The 25,785-nt window shown below is 41.5% G+C and overlaps 1 protein-coding gene and 1 pseudogene across 1 annotated transcript in view; both read left to right on the top strand.

The window, feature by feature from the left end:
- The window catches only part of LOC124795278 (tyrosine-protein phosphatase non-receptor type 23-like), a 165,865-nt gene that overhangs the window by 4,042 nt on the left and 136,038 nt on the right, over positions 1 to 25,785 (top strand). The gene's annotated exons all lie outside the window — the stretch shown is intronic.
- On the top strand, positions 3,841 to 3,958 carry LOC124796984 (annotated as a pseudogene).

Genomic DNA, 25,785 nt, shown 5'->3' with positions numbered 1-25,785 from the left:
ACACAAAAGCACGTCCGGTCACATCAGAGGCATGCCTACTACTACTTCACTCTGTGGCAAGAACAATATTCCAAAGGGTTTACAAATTTTCTTCACAAGCACATTTTTGTTAATGTATATTATTATTTTGTAAATGAATCCAGAAATAAAGATAATAAATAGCACCAAATCGCATTATTAATAATAGAAATTTTAAGTGTGCTAAATATCTCGTAATTTCAAATGTTTCTTAAAAAAAAAAAATTTTTAACTGTACATTCAGAGCTAGTACATTTTGATTGTAACACAGAAAATAAAGTAATTTTGTTTTATAGATTTTAGCTTGTGCAAATCATATGAATTTTTTTTTTTTTCTTTTTTTAGAAAAGCAGCTTAGATAATATTAACCTGTTCCGAATTCCAAAGTTAGGGCATCGACTACTTCTGTTGAGGAAAAGTAATGCTAGAGGGTCGTGTCCCTTTACAATATCCCTGCCACAAAATTTGGAAACAATATGTTTACAATATTTTGTGACAGACTATATGGTTTGCCAAATGGTGTACAAAATGATGCTAAAAGATTGAATACAGATGTATAGAAATATCTGATACATAACATATTACAGAAAACATAAGAAAAACGTCTACTATACAAGTTATAATTTGTACATATATCAGGACATGGTATTCAGATTTTCAGATCTGTGGAACATACTGTCACAAGACAAATGATACAAACTCAATGCTACAATATTACAACACTAAACTATAGAAATAAGTGCAGAGACAATATAAATTACTAGAATTACAAATTGCAAGTTTACATCTGTAAAGTCACACCTCCAAAATCTCCAAAAGAGAAGAGGAAAAAAGTAAGAACTCTTGTGTATGACGAATGAGCTGACTCAAAAAAACTCATGACGATGGGTACAGGCCAGGAGAATGTACTCAGTTATGAGGAGGAATACAACACTAAATCAGTGTGTTTAAAAATATGTTGACTCATGAAAGGGCAAAACAATGAAAAAATATTAGGGTCTAAGCTTACAATGTGTGGACTGAATCCAAACCACACTGTGTACACACCAGCAAAAAAATGCTTTGACACAACAGAATGAATAAAGTTCACAATCATATATCAATAAGTTCAATCACATGTAAAGAGTAATTATAGGAAGCATGTAGCCCCAATCAATAGCTGCACACTCTCCTTGAGTGCACACACACAGACGCAATGACCAGGGGCACCCATAACACTGTTAAGCATGAGTTTACCCCAACTCAAGTTCCAATATTGTAGCACTCACGATAAATACAGGTAATCAGAGTAAATGCAGGTAATCAGAGTCATAAATAGCTTTGAATGATGACATAATCGAGTATCTTGATAACCAAAATCAGTGTATGAAATAAGACATATATACGTCTTGTTATACTGTCTACACTAGTAAATGTCTTCCACACTATTTGCTAATTGTTCATAGGAACTAACCTACACAGATAGCGGCCTAAAAGATTCATTTACAGTTGTTAAAAGAAAATACATACTGATTTCAAGTTACATAATGTATTGGAAAGTTAGTCCCCCTACTTGAAAAAGCATACATTTATGTGGAATAACACTGTCCACACCAGTGACGATTTTTCTAAACAAATAGTTCTGTGAATTCTTCATATAGGATAACCTCTTGGCTAACAATTTACAATCTCAGTCACAACACTGATGTAGCTGACAGATGCTTGAGTACATTATCCAGTGCCTGTTGTCTCTTGTATGTTGACTGGACCAGCAAGGGTACATCCATACAGTAGTGTGGGAATGGATCCACCCACTTCTTCCCTAGATTTCTTATCACATGCTCCAATGATTAGGTTACTTCCTGTTTACATTCTCATCAAATCCTGCAACATTGTTTTGTGTAGTGAATATACTGTTCAATACCTTCCTCACATCACCTGGCATATGCTCTCTCTATTTATATTGCAAAAGCAAGTATATAGGATTTACGTCAGATAGGATTAAAAAGTATTCACAAATGAAACTTTAATAAACAGAGCCAAATGCAATGAAAAAAAGAACTATTTAAGTGATAAAGCACAAATCTATTACAAAACACAATTATATAGTTGTATCAATCTGCAGACATAATGTACAAGGTGGAGAAAAATTGTGTCACAAAATTTTAACCCTGGATAGCTGATGCCAGTAGGAACCAAAATTACTAATGTTGTGTAGGTCGACAACCCACCATTTTTTAACTACGGGAACTTTGTGCCACATGCTCTGAATGGCTGTGGGATTGCTCTGTTGCCGTTCGTCTGTTGTGGGCAGCACTATGGTTGTCATACAGTAAGCGTGGCGGCACACTATTCATTTGAAGAACAAGATAGGGTTTTTGTTTATGGACTAGCCTGCAGTAATGTGCATGGAACTCAACAGTTGTATGAGGAGCGGTACCCAGCAAGATGCCACCGACATCCACAAATGTTCACAGCAGTTCACCGGCAACTTGGTAAAACAGGCTTGTTAGCGGGATAGCATGGTGATGCTGTAAGACCTTGAACATAACGGGATGCTGCATTTGAAGAGACTGTTCTCGCGCACTTCAAGGAAGCACCTACAATAAGTACTCGAGCGGTTGGACATGACATGGGGGTCACTCATCAGTTAGTCTGGGAGGTTTGGAGGGATGACAGCCAGCATCCATTTAGTTTCCACCCTGTCCAAGACTTAAATCCTGTGGTGGACTATGAACATAGGCTAGGGCTTTACCAATGGTTACTGCAACATGTCGCACGAGATCCCAACTTCCCCTCCATTGTGTTCTTTGCTGATGAGTGCACCTTCCAATGGGGTGGCCTTTACAACAATTGAAACGTTCATTACTGGGCAAGGGGAAATTCTCACGTCACGTACGTCTATAGACACCAGGAACAATTTTCTCTCAACATTTGGGGAGGCATTGTGGGTGATCATCTGATTAGGGCGGTCCGTCTACCTCCTCGACTTACCGGGGAAAATTACCTTCACTTTTTGGAACAAACTCTACCCAGCCTGCTGGAAGATGTTCCCTGGACATATGGCTTTGCATGTGGTTGCAGCATGATGGGGCACCCTCACGCAGCAGTTGTGCTGTGCGCGGATATTTAAAGGAACTCTTCGACAGCCGGGTAATTGGCAGAGGTGCTCGAAGGATATGGCTCCTGCGATCACCAGACCTCATGTCACCAGACTTTTTTCTGTGAGGATTCTTCGAGTTTCTAGTTCACCCAGCCAGATGCGAATAACATCAGGGCAATGCCAGAAATCTTTGAATGAGTTTGGCAAAACACCGTTCGATGTTACCAAGCTTGTGTCACATCAGTGGGTCTCCAGTTTGAGCACCTGCTTTAAGTAAACAATGTCCTAGCTGCAAAAAAGGACCTTTTCGGGGCCGACACAGTTTGTAAAAGACTTTCTTACGTGAACTAACAGCTGTTTGTTGGTTTGTTCCTGGTATGTCTTATCATGAAACTACAATAGATGCGTTGGGACTCTGGTGGATTCGCCCCCAGGCCCGTAGAGTGGAAGACTGGCGTGATATCACCGAGCGTGCGGGCCATCTTGGATACATCGCAATCTCCGGCAGGCAAAGCATTCGCAATTGTGTGTCGTCCTGAGCATCTGGCAACAGGGCAATCCCACGGCCAATTGGAGCACGTGGCGCCAGGTTTCCGTAGTTTAAAAATGGTGTGTTGTCGACTTACACAACATTAGTAATTTTGGTTCCTAGTGGCATCAGCTATCCACGGTTAAAATTTCGCTATCCAGGGTTAAAATTTCGTGACACAATTTTTTTCCACCTTGTATATTTTCTTCCAAGCAATGGCCTTGCTGCAGTGGATACACTGGTTCCCGTGAGATCACCGAAGTTAAGCGCTGTTGGGCGTGGCCAGCACTTGGATGGGTGACCATCCAGGCCTCCATGCGCTGTTGCCATTTTTCGGGGTGCACTCAGCCTCGTGATGCCAATTGAGGAGCTACTTGACTGAATATTAGTGGGTCTGGTCAAAGAAAACCATCATAGCGACCGGGAGAGCGATGTGCTGACCACACGCCCCTCCTATCCGCATCCTCAACTGAGGATGATACGGTGGTCGGATGGTCCAGATGGGCCACTTGTGGCCTGAAGACAAAGTGCTTTATATTTTCTTCTAGACTAGGGATCACTATGCATCCATGTTCAAAGGTTTTGTCTTCGATACTAAAAGTTAAAAGTACCTGAAATTTACCAATTTGCTTTGCTTACCTGTAGCTCCTCTTATCTTTACACCTACAATGGGCATTTCCACAAAATTCTTACTATACCTAATCTTGTCTCTAAATTGTTCAGATTTACCACAAATCGGGCTTCCTGTATCAATCAAAAAGTTCTCTTCCCACTAATAAATTTTATTCTCAAGGTAAGGACACCCAAAATGTGAATCATCATCTCTGATAGACACTTATGCAAAACATCACTTTCAATTTCATCAAATGCTACATCCACACTGTCATTACTGGGTTTCATCAGCTTTACTGGTATCATCACATTACTTTGGTTACTCATGTTGTCAGTCAAAGATTGAACATAATGAATGGATTCCATGACACAATTAACATAACTTGTTACAGAAGGAATACAAAACACATTTCTGTGAAAATTACACTTCCTGCTTAGATCTTCTTTCTTACAATATCACATAGTTCACTTACCTTACCTGTATTGTCTCCATCATTCACAAATAACTCTGAAATTTCATTATTTTTAAACTCCTCAAATACCTGATACTCATCATCATCATATTCCTCCAAAATTACTTAATCAACAACATCACTAACAATACAAGTTTCATCTCCATCAGAGTCACTTACCTCACCTTCTTTTGCCAGCTCTCATTCACATCTACATCAAAAATATCATGTAGTTCAGATCCAATACAGTCATCACCTGATTTACATACATCAATAACACAGTTTTCCGACCAAGAGAACAAATCATTAGTACATACTACATCAAAATTCTCACTACTCTCACAGTCTTTTTGGTGATTAGTACCTACATTACCATAACTGAATATGGTATCCCAAAACTTTTGATTAAAACATAAATGAGAAATCTGATATTCCTTCTGTTCAATTTTAGATACATGTGCCATATCATTAACACTGTTATTATTGTCTAATTGTAAATGTAACTTGGGGGTCCTATGCTTGTTGTTTTCTTCACCCCAAAGCTGTGGATCTTCATTGAGGTGAACTGCCGTTTCCCAGGTAGTTACTTCAATGATTGTTTCTTCTATTAAAATGTCCATAGTTATCCCCATTATTTGTATCCTGCTGATGTTCAAATTTCTCTCTCTGTTGGCACTTTGATCCTGATAGAACTTACCATTAGGCCTATCTCTGTTTCTGTAATTATTTCCATTGTGATTTCTTTCATTCCAATTACTATGGTACATATTTCTTTTCTTTTAAGTTGGTTCTTACAAAATTCTTTCAAAGTACTGTCCCTATTCCTATAATTAGAATCATTCAAAAATTCACTTTTAATTCTCCCCTGTTCAGCTTCTGACCAAAATTTATTTAAAAAACTTTTTTTGAAACTTTTATATGTTTCCCACTGACTTAAATTTAAATTGACCCATGATAGAGTGTTACCTTCAAGACATCTTTTAACAAATTTAACTTTTTGGTTGTCATTTATGCCTGACACGAAACTATATAGTGGTCCAGAAAATCCACTGTATGTAAATTGTTTGATGGAAAACTTTTGATTGGAGTGTTGGACCATGCAATACCATTGTTTGCATATAGACTTTGGTTCACACATGAACTGCTGAAATTTTTTGATCTAAAACAGTTGTTGCATATTGTTTTCAACATTAAAATTTTTTTGTTTTAAACTGGCAGTGTTTTGTTCCATTTTTCCACTATGGCCTTTTGTTCAACTCTGATGTCATTAACATTCTTTGATTGTCTTGCCGATTCAACCACCACCTCATTTTCCAAAACAACAAATTTATTTTCTAAAACATCAACATTTTCATTCACACTTTTAACCCATTTTTTAGCTCTGAAACTGGATTGCCAAGTTGGTCCACTTGATCTTGTATCCTCTCCATTTTAATATTGTTTTCTGTTTTCAGGTCATTTAATTCTCCTTGTAGTGAAGTAAATTTGCTATTGTTATCTGTTTTTATTTCAGTTAACTGATCGTTAACTGCACTAAATTTGCTTTTGTTATCTGTCTTCATTTCCTTGAGATTTGCCAAAATTAACTGCAAAATATCACTTTTTACTGTTTCTTTGCTGACTATGATTTCATGTGGCTCAGACGTGTCCTGACTGAATTCAACAGCTTTCACTTCTACCTTGATCCTACCCTTGTCTCTATTCATCTTGTTAACAAGCACACGAGCCCACAAACAAATTAACTTCACAAATAGTTTGTACTTATCTTTCCTTTTTGATGCCCTGGTTGTAGTTTTAAAGTCTTCTTTCATTCGATCTGGTCCTTCATTGTTGTTAGTACATTGTCACTGTTGATATGACTTGCCTTGTTGGGCACCCCTTGGTCTTCTTTCTGCATGTCATCGGAAATTCATTTATACATAGTCTGCAAATGACACAAATCACTCTCCCTTCTTTTGCAACAGACAAAACTTCATTATTAGCCAATTGATCCCAGTCCGTCCCCCACTTGTAATCTCCCCCTCCCTCAAAATTTGTTGATGTTGTCACTACTGTTTTTGATGGTAAAGTCACTTTTTTCAAAAATACGAGAGGAGTAAGATTTAAAATAAACTTTTTACTTATCTTCTTTTCTCGTAGTTGGCTCCAGTACTTCATATCAAGGGAATGATTTTTGAAGCTGAAATTTTCATATTTTTAGGATCTCATGGTCCCAATTGACATAATTAACTTCAAAGTAAGCCTGTATAATTTTGTTTGTTTTCACTGTAATTTATTATCTCACATTTTTCTATATCACACTGTCTTTTGAACTTTCACATTAACAAACCCAAAATTACATTGTTCCTCCAAAATACAATAACATGTCCAGCCACATCAGAGGCATGCCCACTACTACTTCACTCTGCGTTGATAACAATATTCCAAAAGGTTTACAAATTTTTTTGACAAATGAATGTCTATTAATTTATATTACTATTTTAGAAATGAATCCAGAAATAAAGATAATAAATAGCACCAAATTGGGTAATTAATAATAATGTGCTAAATATCTTATGATTTAAAATGCTTCCTAAAAAAAAGTAATTTAAACTGTGCATTCAGAGCTAGTACATATCAATTGTAAACAAAGAAAATAAAGTCATTTCTTTTTACAGATTTTAGCTTGAAATATAACACATCTTGTGCAAAATCATATGATTTTTTACGAAAACAGATAAGAGATAATCTTAACTTGTTCAAAATTACAATATCAGTTCTGCTGATGACTACTTCTGTTGAGAAAAAGTAATGCTACGAGGAGGGTGTCCCCCTTTACAATAGGGTATACTAAATATGTGATATAACAACCATCTCTTTTGACCCAGTAGTGTCGCTATTCATACTAAATTGTAGCTATGGTGGCAGACTAATGTATACCTGAAGTCTAGGTCTTTGGAGGGAGACAAATTCATGTGAGTTGGCGAGCCAACAAGTGTTGTAGAATAAACATTGTACTGTTGTACTGGACTGTAGTGTAGACCAGGTCTAGGTAGGTTGGAAGGTCGAGCCAATGAATGTATCACAAACAAGACCTGTTTTACATAAAGGTTGCCACCGCTGGAGTGATCCGTAGGATAGACTGAGATTCAGATAGATGAAGATGACAGTCTGTTTGCGAAGCTGCAAAATCAACCGAGTGTCATGACAGTCCTTTTTATATGGTTGCTGTACTAATCTGCCTGATTGAAACCTCTGTAATCTGACCTTTACAAGTTCTGATTAAGTTTCAAGGCCATCAACATTACATCATTGCCATACAAAAAGTCCATATTCCTTCTGAGCTGGTTTATACAATGTAGTCAGAAACAGTCTGAAAAGCTTGTAAGGGTTTTGCAGGGTTGTGCTGCGAAATAATTGTTAAGAAAAAAGTTTGATACATTGTGTCATTTCAGAGTTAATTAGCATTGAAGTTAGCCAATCAGGCCATTGTGCAGATGAATTCAAGCAGCCTGCAGGGACACTGTCACCAAACTTGTTCTATGTTTGGTTTCCTGAAACCTAACAAGAGCATGGTACAAAAATTGGATATGGACTGTAGTACGGATCGAACCCATGTCAAAGGCTAAGTGGTCTAGTGTGCTATCGTCTACACTATCAGAACAGCTGATACTAATTGTATATGATGGGCCACTTGAATTTGCATGCGTGATGGCCTGTTTGGCTAATTTCAGTTAGACACAAACGGTGCAACATATCAAATGTTTTTCTTAACAGTTCTGGTCTAAGTACCACCCACTCAGCAACATCCCTGCAAACTTTTCGAACTGTTTGTGGGCTGCCCTGTAGATTGATAGTTAAAATATGTTGGCCTGCATAATTTCATAGTTGTCATACTGGTTGATAACCTCAATGGACAAAAAGCTGATGGGTTTTTACTGTATTCCTCAATGCATGTGTATGGGTTGGTCCTTCTGTCACTTTTTAGTGTAGCTTTATGAATCTGAAGTTTGTAGGTATACTACACGCCAAGATAATGCAACAAGATGGAGTTTTTGAGGCTAGAAGACAGCAGAAGTCAATACTGCCACTTTTAATTCATCATTGGAAATATTAAGAACTCAAAAATTATCACAAATGTTGGTAGCAGGTACATTACAGTAGAACATACAGTTTGGCTTAAAGAATAGGAAAAGATGATGTATTATCAGCATTTACTTGTTGGATATCATGTAGTAGATATCACAAGGATGCTGGATTTGCACTTGGACAGAAAGATTTATGCATGATGTGATAGATGAAGGACTCTAGAGTATGGCTTTAAGGCAGTTAGTGACCACTAAACTAAACACCATAGGAATGCTAATGTCTAGTCCCACTAAAATCGTGACATAGCCAAATTCAGGTGACCTATACAGATAGGGTTTATTGAATCATATGTATGCAGTGCCTTTGATGTTACATTTAGTAGACCATAGTGCCGACACAAGACCACAAGCTACACAGTCTTCACCCTCACGAGATGGTCATTCTCACAGCATGTGGCATGCAACATTTTGAGCCAAAGGAATGTGCATTGTGTTTCCAGATTGTTGAAATGCTGAATTTAGATATTTAGCTTCAGAATTATTCCATGCTTTAACAGTAAGTACTGCAGTACTATAGCTGACAAACAGTAATGGAATATTAGTCTCTGGTATGCATTAGTTGGCTACATCGACATCTATATATATGTTCTGCAAGACCTGTACAGTGTACTGTAGAGGATAATTATTTAAACCATTTTCTGTTGCTTTTACGACTAGAATGAGGAAATGATTTTCCTTGGGGCATAACATACCTCAATCTCTCATCATATTCTCCTGATCCTGATGTAAGATGTATGCTGAATGGAGATAAACTGTTCTACAATCTTCCTTTACTACCAGTTGTCTTAATTTACCCTACAGAGTTTCATGAGAGCCCTGTTGTTTTATTTTCAAAGATAGATATTAAAGTTCCCAGGGCGTCTCAGTTCTAATCTGCATAAATACTGTACAAGCCCTGTTGTATTTGTGACTGGCATTTGGAAAGAATGGTTGTTGATAAACATTTGTATTAGTTCTAATTTATCAAATTTTCTCAACATTATCATTTTACGAGATGTATGTGGGAGGAAGTGATATGTTGTCCATCTCTCTTTGGAATGTACCTGTTCAGAATTTTGGTAGTATATTACTCTACGATCCACAACACCTCTTGTAGATTTCGCCACTGGAAATTGTTGAGCATATCTGTAATGCTATTGTGCTGACTAAATGACCTTGTGAAGAAACGGGCCACTCTCTGTTGGATCTTCTCTCTCTCTTCCATTAGTTCTATCTGGTGAGGGTCCCAGAGTGTTGAGAAATACTAAGAGAAATTGTTGAATAAGTGTTTTGTGGACCACTTACTTCATGGAAGAGTTACGTTCCCTTATAACAACTTCCTGTACTTTTCCTGCTATTTGTTTCATTTGGTCATTTCATTTAAGGATGCACTGGATGGTTACTCCTAGATATTTTATGGTAGATACTGCTTCCAGCATTCTGTTTTTAATGATTGTGTCATACAGCAGTGGATTTCTTCTCCTTTGTCTGTACAGCATGTTACATTTATTTACATTCAGGGTAAACTGCCAGAACCTGCACCATTCATCAATCCTCTGCGGGCCCTTTTGCAAGTCACTACAATCTTCTGGCGTTTCTACCTTCTTGTGGGCAACTGCATCATCTGCAAATAACTGTAGAGAGCTTCTGACATTTTCTGCTAGATAATTTATATATATGTCCCTTGTCATGCCTACTTGATGAGGACTCAAACTCTGGGTAGTATTTCCAGGTTAATCACAAATACAACAGGGCTTGTAGAGTATTTATGCAGATTAGAACTGAGACGCCCTGGGAACTTTAATATGTATAGGTGCTACCGTAACTGGACTACAGTATCTGGAGATGTTAGAGAATTGGCTGTTCCCTCAGCTCGAACAAGAAGCACAACAATTCATATTTTAGCAGGATGGAGCGCCACCACATTGGCACTTATCTGTCCGTAACTGCCTGAACGTCAACTACCCGAGGCGATGGATAGGCCGCCAGGCAGCCCGTGACAGAGCACGTCATCACTGGCCTCCAAGAAGCCCTGATCTTACCCCTGCAATTTTTTCTTATGGGGGTATGTTAAGGATATGGTGTTTCGGCCACCTCTCCCAGCCACCATTGATGCTTTGAAACGAGAAATAACAGCAGCTATCCAAACTGTTACGCCTGATATGCTACAGAGAGTGTGGAACGATATATATATATATATATATGTTTTGTTCTGTTAAAAGTGACATGTTGAGTTCTCTGTGGAAGGAAGTCTTGAAACTGGTCAAAGATCTGGTCCTGTACTCAGTAAACTCAGTAAACTCATAATTTCTTATCTTTTTTCCCCACTGAATGGTAGTGTGGGATTGTCTCTCAAATGCCTTCCTGAAGTCTAGTAACACAGTGTCAGCCTGAGTGCTGACACCTACAGCAGTGTGGATCTTGTGTAGCAACTGAGCAAGACGAGTTTCACAAGGTCTCTGTCTGCAGATTCCATGTTGATTTTTATAGAAGTGGTTTTTGTTCTCCAAAAACGTAATAATACATGAGTGTAAAACATGTTCCATAACTGTATAACAGCTTGACGTCATTGATATAAGCCTATAATTATGTGCACATTTCCAATGTCCTGTCTTGGAAACGGGAAGGACTTGTACTTCTTTCAAGGTCACAAGGTACCCTCTGTTTGTTTCAATGAACTGTGATAAACTGCTTCTAGCAGGGGAGCAAGTTCTTTCACTTAATCTCTGTAGAATCTTACTGGTATCTCATCTGGTTTGGATGCCTTTCCACTATTACACTTTAGTATGAGCTGTGCTGGTGTGTTAAGTTACTAGCTGCATGTTAATGAATTAATTCAATGTCCCTTGTCATGCCTACTTGATGAGGACTCAAACTCTGGGTAGTATTTCCAGGTTAATCACAAAAGCATGTTGTAAGTGGTCTTGTTCACAGGTGCATCACACCTCCTCTTCCCAGGACTGTCCCAGTTAATCTGAGTCTTCCAGTGCCCTCCTTACTACTAATTTCACATGTTCATCCTTTTTAATGCTGCTTTGAAGTACTACTATTATACATTTAAACAGCTGATGTGCCCCAGAAGTTATGTACTGGTCTTGTCACCAAATACTGTTAGGATTTTTCTCTTTGTTATGGATATTATCTTCCATTTACCCACATTTAGAGGGACCTGTCATGTGGGGATACTGTCCAAGTTAGTCTACAGTTCAAGTACTATGAAAAGGAAAGTTGCCACTCATCATATAGTGGAGACGGTGAGTTGCAGATAGGCACAACGAAAGGACTGTCACAAATAAAGTTTTCAGCCGGTAAGGCCTTTGTCAAGAATCAACAACACACACACATGACTGCAGTCTCAGACAACTGTAGCCACACTGTGAGCAGCAGCACCAGTGCATGATGGGAGTGGTGATGGGGTAGGTGCAAGGAGGAGGTTGGGGCGGGGAGGGGGATAGATGGGTAGGAATGGCAGACAGCGCAGTGCAGCTGGGGAGCACGCAGGGATGAAGAGGAGAGAGAGTAGGGCAGCTATTTGTAGCAGTTGGGAGGTTAGATGGCTGGCAGGGGAGAGGTGGGGAGGGAGGTGGTAGCAGAAAAGGAGAGAAGTAAAAAGACTGGGTGCGATGGTGGAATAAGGGCTGTGTAGTGCTGGAATGGGAACAGGCAGACTGGATGGGTGAGGACAGTGACTAACAAAGGTTGAGGCCAGGAGGGTTACGGGGACGTAGGATATATTGCAGGTAAAGTCCCCACCTGCACACTCAGAAAAGCTGGTGTTGATGGGAAGGATCTATGTGGCAGTGTGCTCAGCAACCAGGTGGTCCACTTTTTTCTTGGCTACATTTTGGCGGTGGCCATTCATACGGACAGACAGCGTGTTGGTTGTCATGCCCACATAGAATGTAGCACAGTGGTTGCAGCTTAGTGTATAGATCACATGATTGGTTTCAGTGGTAGCCCTGCATTTGATATTGGATAAGTGATGTTTGTGAATGGACTGGAGTAAGTGGTGGTGGGAGGATGTGTGGGACAGGTCTTGCATCTAGGTCTATTACAAGTGTATGAGACTTGGGGTAAGGGGTTGGGAACAGAGGGTTGTGTAGGGATGAATGGGTATATTGTGTAGGTTCGGTGGACGGTGGAATACCACTGTTAGAGGAATAGGAAGAATAGTGGTCAGGACATTTCTCATTTCATGGCAGGATGATAGGTTGTAGAAATCCTGGCAGAGAATGTAATTCAGTTGCTCCAGTTGTGGGTGGTACTGAGTTATGAGGGGATTGCTTCTCTATGGCCGAACGATGGGGCTTTGGGAGGCGCGGTGATACGGGAAAGATAAGGCATGGGTGATTTGTTTTTGTACGAGGCTGGGAGGATAATGATCATTGTGAAGGCTTCAGTGAGACCCTCAGTATATTTTGAGAGGGACTGCTCATCACTGCAGATGTGATGATGACAGTGGAAGTATGGAAGGGTCTTCTTGGTTTGGAACGGGTGGCAGCTGTCAAAATGGAGATATTGCTGGTGGGTAGTAGGTTTAATATGGATGGAGATACGGATGTAGCCATCTTTGTGGTGGAGGTCAACATCTAGGAAGGTGGCTGGTTCAAATGGCTCTGAGCACTATGGGACTCAATTTCTGAGGTCATCAGTCCCCTAGAACTTAGAACTACTTAAACCTAACTAACCTAAGGACATCACACACATCCATGCCCGAGGCAGGATTCGAAGCTGCGATCGTATCGGTCGAGCGGTTCCAAACTGTAGTGCCTAGAACCGCTCAGTCACACTGGCCGGCTAGGAAGATGGGTCCTAGGGTTGAGTAGGACCAGGTGAAGCAAATGAGGGAGAAGTTGTTGAGGTGGAATGTGGGTAGGGTGTCCTCATCCTCGATCCAGATCCCAAAGATGTCATCAGTGAGTGTGAACCAGGTGAGGAGTTTAGGATTCTGGGTGCATAGGAAGGATTCCTCTACATGGCCCATGAATAGGTTGGCGTAGGGACTGGAATTGCGGCATCTTTTATATAGAATGGTAGGTTCTGGGTAATAGGCTGAAGGTGTTGGTGTACGAGAGCAGAGATTCTCTCCGGGGGGGGGGGCACAGTAATTGGCCACAAAGGGGCGTCCTGGGTGTTTGGGTTCATGGACTTTAAGAAGCATGTAGAAGGTAGGAGTGTGGGAAGTGGTGGGGGTGAGCAGAGAGATGGACTCCAGGGATGATGATGATGTTTGGTTTGTGGGGCACTCAAACGCGTGGTCATCAGTGACGGTACAAAGTTCCATTGTTTACACAGTCCATGTTTTTTACGCAATCCAATCTAGCCACTGTCATGAATGATGCTGATGGTGATGCTGATGCTGATGAAATGAACACAAAACCCTAGTCCCAGGGCAGAGAAAATCCCCAACCCAGCCAGGAATCGAACCCGGGACCCTGTGATCCAGAGGTACAATTCTAGTCACTAGACCACAAGCTGCGGATGGACTCTGGGGGAGGTTTTGGGATGGGCCTAAGGATTTGAGTAGTGACTGGAGATCCTGCTGGATTTCTGGAATGGGGTCACTGTGGCAAGATTTGTAGGTGGATGTATCTGACAGCTGGTGGAGTCCTTCTGCCAGGTAATCCTTGCAGTTCAAAACAACAGTGGTGGAGCCTTTGCCCACAGGTAGGATTATAAGATTGGGATCAGTTTTTAGATGGTGGTCTGCAGCTCTTTCTATGGATGTAAGGTTAGTTTGCATGTTGAGGGATTTGGGGAATGATGCTGAGGCAAGGTTCGAGTTTAAGAAATAATGGAAAGTTAACAGATGGTGATTTGGGGGCAGTGGGGGTGGATCACAGTTGGATAGAGAAGTGAACTGAGTTAGGCAGATTGAGTTTGATTGATGGCGAGAAAGTGTTTCCACTGTAGGGACCAGGAAAAGGAGAGAAGGTCTTTAACGAGTCCTGCATGATTGAATTTAGGAGTGGGGCAAAAGGGGAGGCCTTTGGACTGATGTTTCTGTGGGGCTAAGGCTTCTGGAGGAAAGGTTCTTGACAGTGTTTTGGGTCTGTTTAAGTTCTGGATTCTTTGTGGTGGTGAGAGGGAGTTTTGGAGGGCGGGGTGAATGCAGTAGGTCTGCAAGACAGGGTTTGTCAGCTATGAGGGGATGTGGAGGAGGTTTGGAGGTTGTTGTAGAAGTGGTGGACAGTGATACTCAAGGTAGGAGTAGGAAGTCAGCCAGGTGCATATCTTTTTGACGTGGCGTTGTGCATGTTGCTCTAGTTCCTGGAGGGCAAGAGTTTCAATGTGTGTTACGGGTTCCAGGAATTTGGAATTGCATAGCAGGAGAATTTTGTGGATGGAGATAAGGTACGTGCAGGGAGATTTGGGCTTGGTTGATATGGTTTTGCAGGACTACTATGGTGTGTGTGTGTGTGGGGGGGGGGGGGGGGGAGGACTGGCAGAATCTGAATTGGTGGAAGTCATTGAGGAAGGAGGGGTTGCAGCTGGAGATGGGTAATTTGATGGGAAGGCAATTTTGGGGGACTCCATGAGTCAAACAACAACACAGGAACAGTATGTGGGACTGGGCTCTGGCTAGGGATAAGGAAACTTTTCTGTATTGATGCAGATGGAAGGAGCAAGGATCCATGGTGGTGGAAAAATGCGAAAAATTATGTAAATAATGTAGAATTAGGTCCAAAAAAATTTGCAAAAATACACACAAATACGTGGGAAAAATCACAAGAAGGATGAAACGGAAGCAAAAAGGGGAAGCTAGATTAAATCTGCCGGAGTCAATGATAGCGGAAGGCTAAAACTCACTAAAATTGGCGTGAAGTGACAGTGAGATCAAAGAGAGGGAAAATAAAACTGTGGGTAAGAATTCCAAGGGTGGGTAAGTACAAAGAAGGGGGACGTCAGATGTGACTGGATGAGGTGCAATCAGTGGGTGTGAACTGGGATAGAATGATGAAAGAGTGGGGGCTGGGGAGGTGTTCATAGGATGAGATACAAGACTGTGTGGCACCGGAAAGGTGCGGGAAATTACAAGTGAAAATATGGGAAAGTGATGCAGGGAGAGTGATCTATTAAAAGGTATAGGATTAATGATATCAGCAGGAGTAATGTGGGAAATAAGATTCTGCACAAACAATCAGCGTGGTCTTGTAGCCTTCTGTTGTACGCAGCTGAGACAGTTGATACAGAGTGGCTTGTAAGTAGAGTGTGCAGAACGGTTTGTAAGGCAACAAGACAAACACAGGAAAGAAGAGAAAGAAGGACGAACATTGAGTGTAGTGATGCATTACAAAATAGTAACATTTTGTAAAAATACACACAAATACATGGAAAAAATCACAAGACGGATGAAATGGAAGCAAAAAGGGGAAACTAGATGAAATCTGAGGGAGTCAACGATAGCGAAAGGCTAAAACTGGGACCAGGATCATAGAAAAGCCATCAGGCATATCTGTGACTCAGCATCTCCGCAGTAAGGTGAGTGGCAACTTTTCTTTTCATAATATTGTTACTTTCCGTACTAGCGTTTCCATTCTTTGATAAGTCTGCAGTTCCTTGAATCCAGCTCTCACACTTCCCTGCAGACAATAGCATTCCCAGCAAACAGTCTGACGGTGCAGTTGGCCCTAACTGATAAATCATTTATGATAATTAAGAACATTAACAGTTTTGTTATGCTTCCTTCGAGCAGACCTGATATTATAGTACTTTCATTTTTGTATGGCGTACTGAATTGTTTCACTCTATTTTTTTGGGCCAAACACATTTGTGAGATTCTCTTTATGACCATATCTTGTTTATCAGTTGACAGTGTATAACAGTTTTCAATGATTTTTGGAAACCTAAGGAAAGGGAAGCAACCACTCGTGTGTAATTGGCCGCTAAAAGTGTGTATCATCTTGGTGCCTTATGCTACTAGCTGCATGACTCTGCTACTTGAACCTGTTGCATGGTTCACATGATCACCTGTGAGAGTGGTGCCTAATTGAGGACCATTTCTGCAAAACTTACTTTATACAAAAAATAGAATTTTACATGAGCTACATTTATTTAATTAACAATCAAGTTGAGAAGGACCTCTTTTTTACAGTTAGCAAATTTCTTAGGACTTTTGAATACGTTTTAAGGTAGCATTTGTGTATACAAAAAATTTGAACGTTTACCAACTGCTGGAAGTAGAAAAGCAAAACTGGTTTTGTGCTCATACTAGATCAATGATACCTGAATATGTCTGTTTTCTACATTAAAGTTTTAAAATAATATTTCTTTTTTCTCTTCTACACAACTTCCGTGAACCTTCAGCCTCATAAATTTTGCGTGAGCTGTCACAGTCTTCATACTCCTCACCAATGGCAGAGAGCATGTCATCATAGAAACTTGCTACATCCTCACGTATGGTAAGGAAATGTGATAGGTTCATTATCTCTTTCTTCTTTTCTGCACTCTTATGGTTTATCTTGGGAATAATCACAGCACGTTTCACGGCTTTGAATGAAGAAATGTTCTTCAGAACATCACGACATACTTTTGACCCAGAAAAATGAGTTGTCTTGACAACACATTGAATCTCACCATTGGTTTGCATGCGACTTATTGCTTGTACATCTATCAGCATTTCATCCATTTGAAGTCATAGGAAAACCAGTCTTCTCACCTTTCCAAACATTGTTACAAAATTCTTGTTTTCACAAGATGATATGATTTCTTCTTTCTTCTGATATTCCATCTCAACTTCACCGAATGCATGATGCTGTGGCATGAAACTGTGTCCGCAAATGGGAAAATAGGGTGTAAGTGCAGAGAACACTTTATTGTGTTCTATAAAATGTGCCAGCATACATAGCATTATAGACTTCTGGTTCTGGCTGGTGCACGAGTCTGAAAGAAGTTCAAGTTACTGTCCTCTCTTCCCATTATCTCTAGTCCTCTCTTCCAAATACTGCAGGAGAAAATATTGTAGTGCAGATATGATTTCATTTGCACATCTCACACCTTCTGTTTCATATCCAAGTATATTGAAAAAGATTATCAGCACCTTGTTTTGGTTCATGTATCACAACAGTCAGATTATAGAGCCATATGTGTCCTCCAAAAGAAAGCTTTGGCAGAGGTTGATTCTGTTTAACGTCAAAGAAACTTTTACAGTATCTTCAGAGCATCTGTTTATGTTGCTGTGGAACTTCTTTGCAGAGGCTTTATGCAAGTGCAGGTTAGTTTTGCACGCTTCCTCTCATCTTTCGGTTTCTGCAACCTTTATTTTCAGTTAAAGCTCATTGCACGTTGAACATGTGTCACTGTTAGGGTTACCAAAGCCAAGATTAAAATTCTTTTAGAACACTGTCTTGAATTTTGACTTAGAACAGTTTTTATTGCCTGCTTGTATTTCTCCTTTCCAAAACTTTTCCCACTATATATTTACATTTTATGTTGGGGGCAGATATGACCTCATTTTTCTCTGCTGTAATGACACTTCTATTTCAAAATGTGCTCTTTCACTTGTTAGGTCATAATTATTTCAACTTGAGTTACTCTTGAGCTTCCTCTTTGTTCTTACTGTGTAGTCCCTGTTCCTGAAAGTGCCGAGCAATCTGGGCATAGTGATCCTACAATTAATGTGTTATTTTTTGAAATATTGCAGCACAAACTGGTGATTGGCATCCATCTTGAAGTTTTATCTCATACCTGATAGACACAGATTTAGAAGTCTTAGCTTCAGTGGACTTGACAACATATCTAGCTGGTGCTGAGATATCTATGTATGACAGAAGGAATGCATCTTGCCAGTTTTTATCTCCTGAAGAATGTAACAGATTATTGGGATATGATATGTCAGCATAAGAGAGTTGCCTGCAAGACAATATTTCCTTCCATGGTTGCTTGCATCACTTCTTGCAGCATGCCAGCAGTCAGTATCAGGGAGTGCGTTTTCTTTGACTATCGATACGATTTTGCTTCATCTCTCTTCTTTTATGTCCAACACTTGTTTCACTCACAGGAATATTATATTCACCATCTCTTTCCATATTCACTATTTAATCCAAGTCTAGCCTTCTACACCTAACTTTCATGAAATGGCGGTAGCTGGCAACCAGGTCTCATAACAGTGATCATCAACAAACATAGTTTAATATTGCCTGCTGCACAATATAAATAGACATCCATTTAATACATCTACATCTACATCTACATGATTACTCTGCAATTCACATTTAAGTGCTTGGCAGAGGTTTCATCGAATCACAATCATACTACCTCTCTACCATTCCACTCCCGAACAGCGCGGGGGAAAAACGAACACCTAAACCTTTCTGTTCGAGCTCTGATTTCTCTTATTTTATTTTGATGATCATTCCTACGTATGTAGGTTGGGCTCAACAAAATATTTTCGCATTCGGAAGAGAAAGTTGGTGACTGAAATTTCGTAAATAGATCTTGCCGCGACGAAAAACGTCTTTGCTTTAATGACTTCCATCCCAACTCGCGTATCATATCTGCCACACTCTCTCCCCTATTACGTGATAATACGAAACAAGCTTCCCTTTTTTGCACCCTTGTAAGGATCCCACACCGAGGACGAACGAGTGTAGTGTAAGCTGTCTCTTTAGTAGACTTGTTGCATCTTCTAAGTGTCCTGCCAATGAAATGCAACCTTTGGCTCGCCTTCCCCACAATATTATCTATGTGGTCTTTCCAACTGAAGTTGCTCGTAATTTTAACACCCAGGTACTTAGTTGAATGACAGCCTTGAGAATTGTACTATTTATCGAGTAATCAAATTCCAACAGATTTCTTTTGGAACTCATGTGGATCACCAAACACTTTTTGTTATTTAGTGTCAACTGCCACCTGCCACACCATACAGCAATCTTTTCTAAATCGCTTTGCAACTGATACTGGTCTTCAGATGACCTTAATAGACGGTAAATTACAGCATCATCTGCGAACAACCTAAGAGAACTACTCAGATTGTCACCCAGGTCATTTATATGGATCAGGAACAGCAGAGGTCCCAGGACGCTTCCATGGGGATCGCCTGATATCACTTCAGTTTTACTCGATGATTTGCCGTGTATTACTATGAACTGTGACCTTCCTGACAGGAAACCACGAATCCAGTCACACAACTGAGACGATACCCCATAGGCCTGTAGCCTGATTAGAAGTCGCTTGTGATGAACGGTGTCAAAAGCTTTTCAGAAATCTAGAAATACAGAATAAACTTGAGATCCCCTGTCGATAGCAGCCATTACTTCGTGCGAATAAAGAGCTAGCTGCGTTGCACAAGAATGATGTTTTCTGAAACCATGCTGATTACGTATCAATAGATTGTTCCCTTCGAGGTGATTCATAATGTTTGAATACAGTATATGCTCCAAAACCCTACTGCAAACCGACGTCAATGATATAGGTCTGTAGTTCGATGGATTACTCCTACTACCCTTCTTAAACACTGGTGCGACCTGCGCAATTTTCCAATCTGTAGGTACAGATCTATCGGTGAGTGAGCGGTTGTATATGATTGCTAAGTAGGGAGCTATTGTATCAGCGTAATCTGAAAGGAACCTAATCGGTATACAATCTGGACCTGAATACTTGCCCGTATCAAGCGATTTGAATTGCTTTGCAACCCCTAAGGTATCTACTTCTAAACTCATGCCAGCAACTGTTCGTGTTTCAAATTCTGGAATATTCCATTCATATTCCCTGGTGAAGGAATTTCAGAAAACTGCGTTCAATAACTCCGCTTTAGCGGCACAATCGTCGGTAACAGTACCATCGGCACTGCGCAGCGAAGGTATTGACTGCATCTTGCCACTTGTGTACTTTACACACCACCAGAATTTCTTCGGATTTTCTACCAAATTTCAAGGCAATGTTTCGTTGTGGAACCTATTAAAGGCATCTCGCATTGAAGTCCGTGCTAAATTTCGTGCGTCTGTATATTTTAGCCAATCTTTGGGATTTCGCATTCTTCTGAAATTCGCATGCTTTTTCCATTGCCTCTGCAACAGCGTTCGGACCTGTTTTGTGTACCATGGGGGATCAGTTCCATCTCTTACCAATTTATGAGGTATGAATCTCTCAATTGCTGTTGCTACTATATCTTTGAATTTGAGCCACATCTCGTCTACATTTGCATAGTCAGTTCGGAAGGAATGGAGATTGTCTCTTAGGAAGGCTTCTAGTGACACTTTATCCGCTTTTTTAAATAAAATTATTTTGCATTTGTTTCTGGTGGATTTGGAAGAAACGGTATTGAGCCTAGCTACAACGACCTTGTGATCACTAATCCCTGTATCAGTCATGATGCTCTCTATTAGCTCCGGATTGTTTGTGGCTAAGAGGTCAAGTGTGTTTTGGCAACCATTTACAATTCACGTGGGTTCGTGGACTAACTGCTCGAAATAATTTTCGGAGAAAGCATTTAGGACAATCTCGGAAGATGTTTTCTGCCTACCACCGGTTTTGATAGATGATAAACATCTCTCATCTGACTACAAGCGACATCTCCTCATCAGCTTCAACCAGATCTGGTGCGATGACGTCTTTCCATTACAATGGCGGGAGAGCACCATCATTCCGGTGCTTAAACCTGGTAAAAACCCGCTTGATGTGAATAGCTATTGGTCCATCAGCCTCAGCAACATTCTTTGTAAGCTGCTGGAACATATGGTGTGTTGGCTGTTGGGTTGGGTCCTGGAGTCATGTGATCTACTGGCTCCATGTCAGGGTGACTTCCACCAGAGTCGCTCTACCACTGATAGTCTTTTGTCCCTCAAGTCCACCATCGAAACAGCCTTCCCAGACGCCAACACCTTGTTGCCGTCTTTTTTGATTTACGAAAAGTGCATGACACCACCTGGTGACACCATATCCTTGCTACATTATACGAGTGGGGTCTCCGAAGCCAGCTCCCGATTTTTATCCACAGTTTCCTGTTGCTTCATACTTTCCATGTCCAAGTTGTTGCCTCCCATAGTTTCCCCCATATACATGGGGTCCTGCAGGGCTCCATATTGAGTGTATCTCTATTTTTAGTGGCCATTAATGGTCTAGCAGCAGCTGTAGGGCTGTCGGTCTTACCTTCTCTGTATGCAGATGACTTCTGCATTTCGTACTGCTCCACCAGTACTGGTGTTGCAGAGTGGCACCTACAGGGAGCCATCCACAAGTCACAGTCATGGGCTCTAGCCCAAGGTTTCCAGTTTTCAGCCGCAAAGTCGTGTGTTATGCACTTCTGTCGGCGTCATACTGTTCATCTGGAACCAGAACTTTACCTTAATGACGATCCACTCACCTCAGTGGAGACATATCGATTCTTAAGGCTGGTTTTCAATGCCCAATTGACTTGGCTTCCTCACCTCCATCAGCTTAAGCGGAAGTGCTGGCAGCATCTCAATGTCCTCTGCTACCTGAGCAACACCAACTGGGGTGCAGATTGCTCTATGCCGCTGCAGCTCTACAGAGCCCTTCTCCAACCCTGCCTTGACTATGGGAGCATGGTTTATGATTCGGCAGCAACCTCAGCATTGCGTTTACTCGACCAAGTGCACCACCGTGGCGTTTGCCTAGCGAGAGGAGCTTTAATGACGAGTCCGGTGACCAGCGTGCTGGTGGAGGCTGAGTCCGTCCATTGCAGGTTAGGCATGCGCAATTGCTCTCTAGTTACCTTGCACACATTCATAGTTCTCCTGCGCATCCGAATTACCATCTTCTTTTCCCACCCAAGGTGGTTCATCTCCCTCATCGGCGGCCCAGGTCAGGGCTTACAATTGCAGTTCGTGTTGGATCCCTTCTCTCTGAACTGGAGTCCTTGCCTTTACCACCTATACTTGAGGTTCATTCATGAAAACCTAGGCCGCGGCTTTGCCTGGACCTTTCACATGGCCCTAAGGACTCAGTTAACCTTTCGACTCTCCGCTGTCACTTCCTCTTGATTCTTGACATGTTCCCGGGCCATGAAGTGGTTGACACCAATGTGTTGATGGTTGATGGTCACGTTGGCTGTGCTTATGTTCATGGAGGACACGCAGAACAGCACTCCTTGCCAGATGACTGCACTGTTTTCACTGCCGAGCTGGCAGCCATATCTCATGCTCTTAAGTACATCCACTCATGCTCAGGCGAGTCATTTCTCCTGTGTACTGACTCCTTGAGCAGCCTACAAGCTATCGACCAGTGCTGCCCTCATCATCCTTTGGTAGTGACCATCCAGGAGTCCATCTATGCCTTGTAACTGTCTAGTCATTCAGTGGTGTTTGTCTGGACTCTAGGTCACGTTGGAATCCCAGGCAATGAACTTTCCAACAGGCTGGCCAAACAGGCTACGCGGCAACCGCTTATGGAGATCGGTCTCTCTGAAACTGACCTGTGTTCAGTATTACGCCGCAAGGTTTTGCGGCTTTGGAAGACAAAATGGCATAACCTCAGTATGCACAACAAGCTGCGAGCCATTAAGGAAACTAAGAATGTGTGGAAGACGTATGTGCATGCCTCTCGCAGGGTCTCTGTGGTACTCTGTCGGCTCCGCATTGTCCATACATGGCTGACACATGGTTACCTCCACAACAAGCTGCGAGCCATTAAGGAAACTAAGAATGTGTGGAAGACGTATGTGCATGCCTCTCGCAGGGTCTCTGTGGTACTCTGTCGGCTCCGCATTGTCCATACATGGCTGACACATGGTTACCTCCTCCGGCGTGAGGACACACCTTGGTGTTGCTGTGGCTCACAAATGACGGTCGTCCATCTCTTGCTGGACTGCCCACTATTACCCGCTCTGCGGTGGACTTTTAACCTTCCCAGCACCCTAACTTTGGTGTTGGGCAACAATGCCTCAACAGCAGCTTTAGTTTTACGTTTTATTTGTGAGGATGAGTTTAATTATTTTCTCTAAGTTTTAAAACATGTCCTTTGTCCCTGTGTGTCCTCCACCCTAGTGCTTTCAGGGTGGAGGTTTTAATGTGTTCCAGAGTGGGTGGCTTTTCCTTTTTATACTTATGGTCAGCCAGTCATGGTAACCTGCTTTCTTGTTTTAACCTCTACTACCTGTTTCTTGTGTCTTTATTTTTTTTTTGTCCCCTTTTGTCCATTTAAGTGTTTGTTGCCCTTCAGTTGTTATTGTGATGTTTCCTTTCATTCTGTTTGTATTGTAAGTCTCGTTGTCTTATTCTCACTCTTCTGACATTGTTTCCTTTGTAGCAAGGGACTGATGACCTCGTAGCTTGGTACCTTCCCCCCCTCTTTTAAACCAGCCAACCAACCAATCTTCCAAATTCTTCTGAAGTGTGAGCTGTGCGGAGAAGAGCACCTGTTTATGTTCCTCCATCCCGGCACCCTGTTGTTGGTGAATCACCTTCTCCATCTGAAACTCAATGTAGCAGCCAGGCCATTGAGGGGAGGGGGTCATTGTGTAGCTGCATATTCCTGACAGTGCAAGGAATTCCTGCTGCCACCTCTCCACATAAGCCATAGAGTATGCGCCTATTTTGTTTGAGTCACTATGATTCCTGGCAACATCCAAGTGCCAGGTGGCTGTTGTGGCTGAATGGCATCCGTAGACAGTCCCCAGTCAGTGTGTGTGACACCACAGCAGATAACCACAATGGAATCAATGAAACTATCTTGAACTGGTGGCATTGAGGCCCCAGCTGTCTCCTCAAATAGATATGTTAATTAAAATTCTGCCCCGGGTACTCAGTGGCAGAAGGAATAACACCATTGAAATGGAGAACAATATTTCCTGCAATATGTGGCTTTTATCAGAATAGATAGTGATACCTTTGAAATTCATGGCACAACTTTCTTCCTACCTGGTTTAGCTGGCCATGACAGCTGCTCTCACTCAAGTGCTTGGCTAGAAAGTGCAGTTGGAGGATGGTGTGTGACATTTAGTGCCATTCTGATCTGACATGGGATGGCATGAGAGGGAAGGAAGTCAGTCATCTGTTCTGCTATTAGAATGGACAGATCTCCTGGAAGCAAGAGCTGTGACCATGGGGCAGTGATTGGAAAGCCTGCAGCTTTGCTGGCTGTCATTGAGGGGCGTGACCAAGTTGATATGGCACCTGAGGTTGCTGGAGCAGGTTACAATTGGAGGTGCAGACAGTGGAGTAGGAGGTGTGGTGACAACAACCTGAGACTCTGCCAAAAGCCGTGGCACCTCCTGTTGATGACTCATGGTCGGGTGCCAGGCCATTACTAGGGTGTCGGTTTCACTCGTCTCAATCAGCATAGCAGGCAAAGCTGCTGCAGTGGTTGTAGATGCAGCTACAGGATTAAGAGGTGTGGACAACAGCAGTAGGTGCAGAGCCAAGAACAGGAAGGTTTTTCTGAGCTGGTACACCAAGGAGCTGTCTGCTGAAGTTTGCAAACAATCAGCACAGGGTGTAGCCACTGTGTGGACAGAAACAACCCTGTGGGGTGATTGGCATGTGTTCCCAGATGAGAGGATGGTGATTTCAGTGGAGATGCAGACAGGGGCATCCATATTACAAGAGGAGCATTAATTGTGTGTGTTAATGGCCGACACAGTATCTTGTTGGGCTGAGTGGTACAACAAAGTGTACAGTGTGCAGTGAGTGTCAGCTGATCAGTAATAGTATACACGAAAGATCTATTGATGCAATGCAGTATGTTATGGTTGTTGTGTCATTCGCTGGTTGTGTGGATGTTTTCTTTAAAAGTGAGAGCCGTATTGATTTTGTTGTTATTACATTGTGAGTATATAGGTAGTGTTATGCCATTTTACCAAAAGCTATCTTGCTATTTTACCATGTGAGAGTGAAGTATATTATATGTCATACTGTATGGGAAATTGTTCTGAGAAATTTGCACACTCCTATAAGTGGTTGAAAGTAGTTCTGCTTTAGTGACTAGTTGGTGATAGGAGTGGTCATAGATCTATAAAATGTGAGTACTAATGTAAGCAATCTTAATTAAGTCAGAAAGTAGTATTCTAGTTATTGTTTTACAGTTAAT

This window comes from Schistocerca piceifrons, chromosome 4 (genome assembly GCF_021461385.2).
Source record: "Schistocerca piceifrons isolate TAMUIC-IGC-003096 chromosome 4, iqSchPice1.1, whole genome shotgun sequence".
NCBI lineage: Eukaryota > Metazoa > Arthropoda > Insecta > Orthoptera > Acrididae > Schistocerca > Schistocerca piceifrons.
This window is presented reverse-complemented; position numbering and strand designations above follow the sequence as displayed.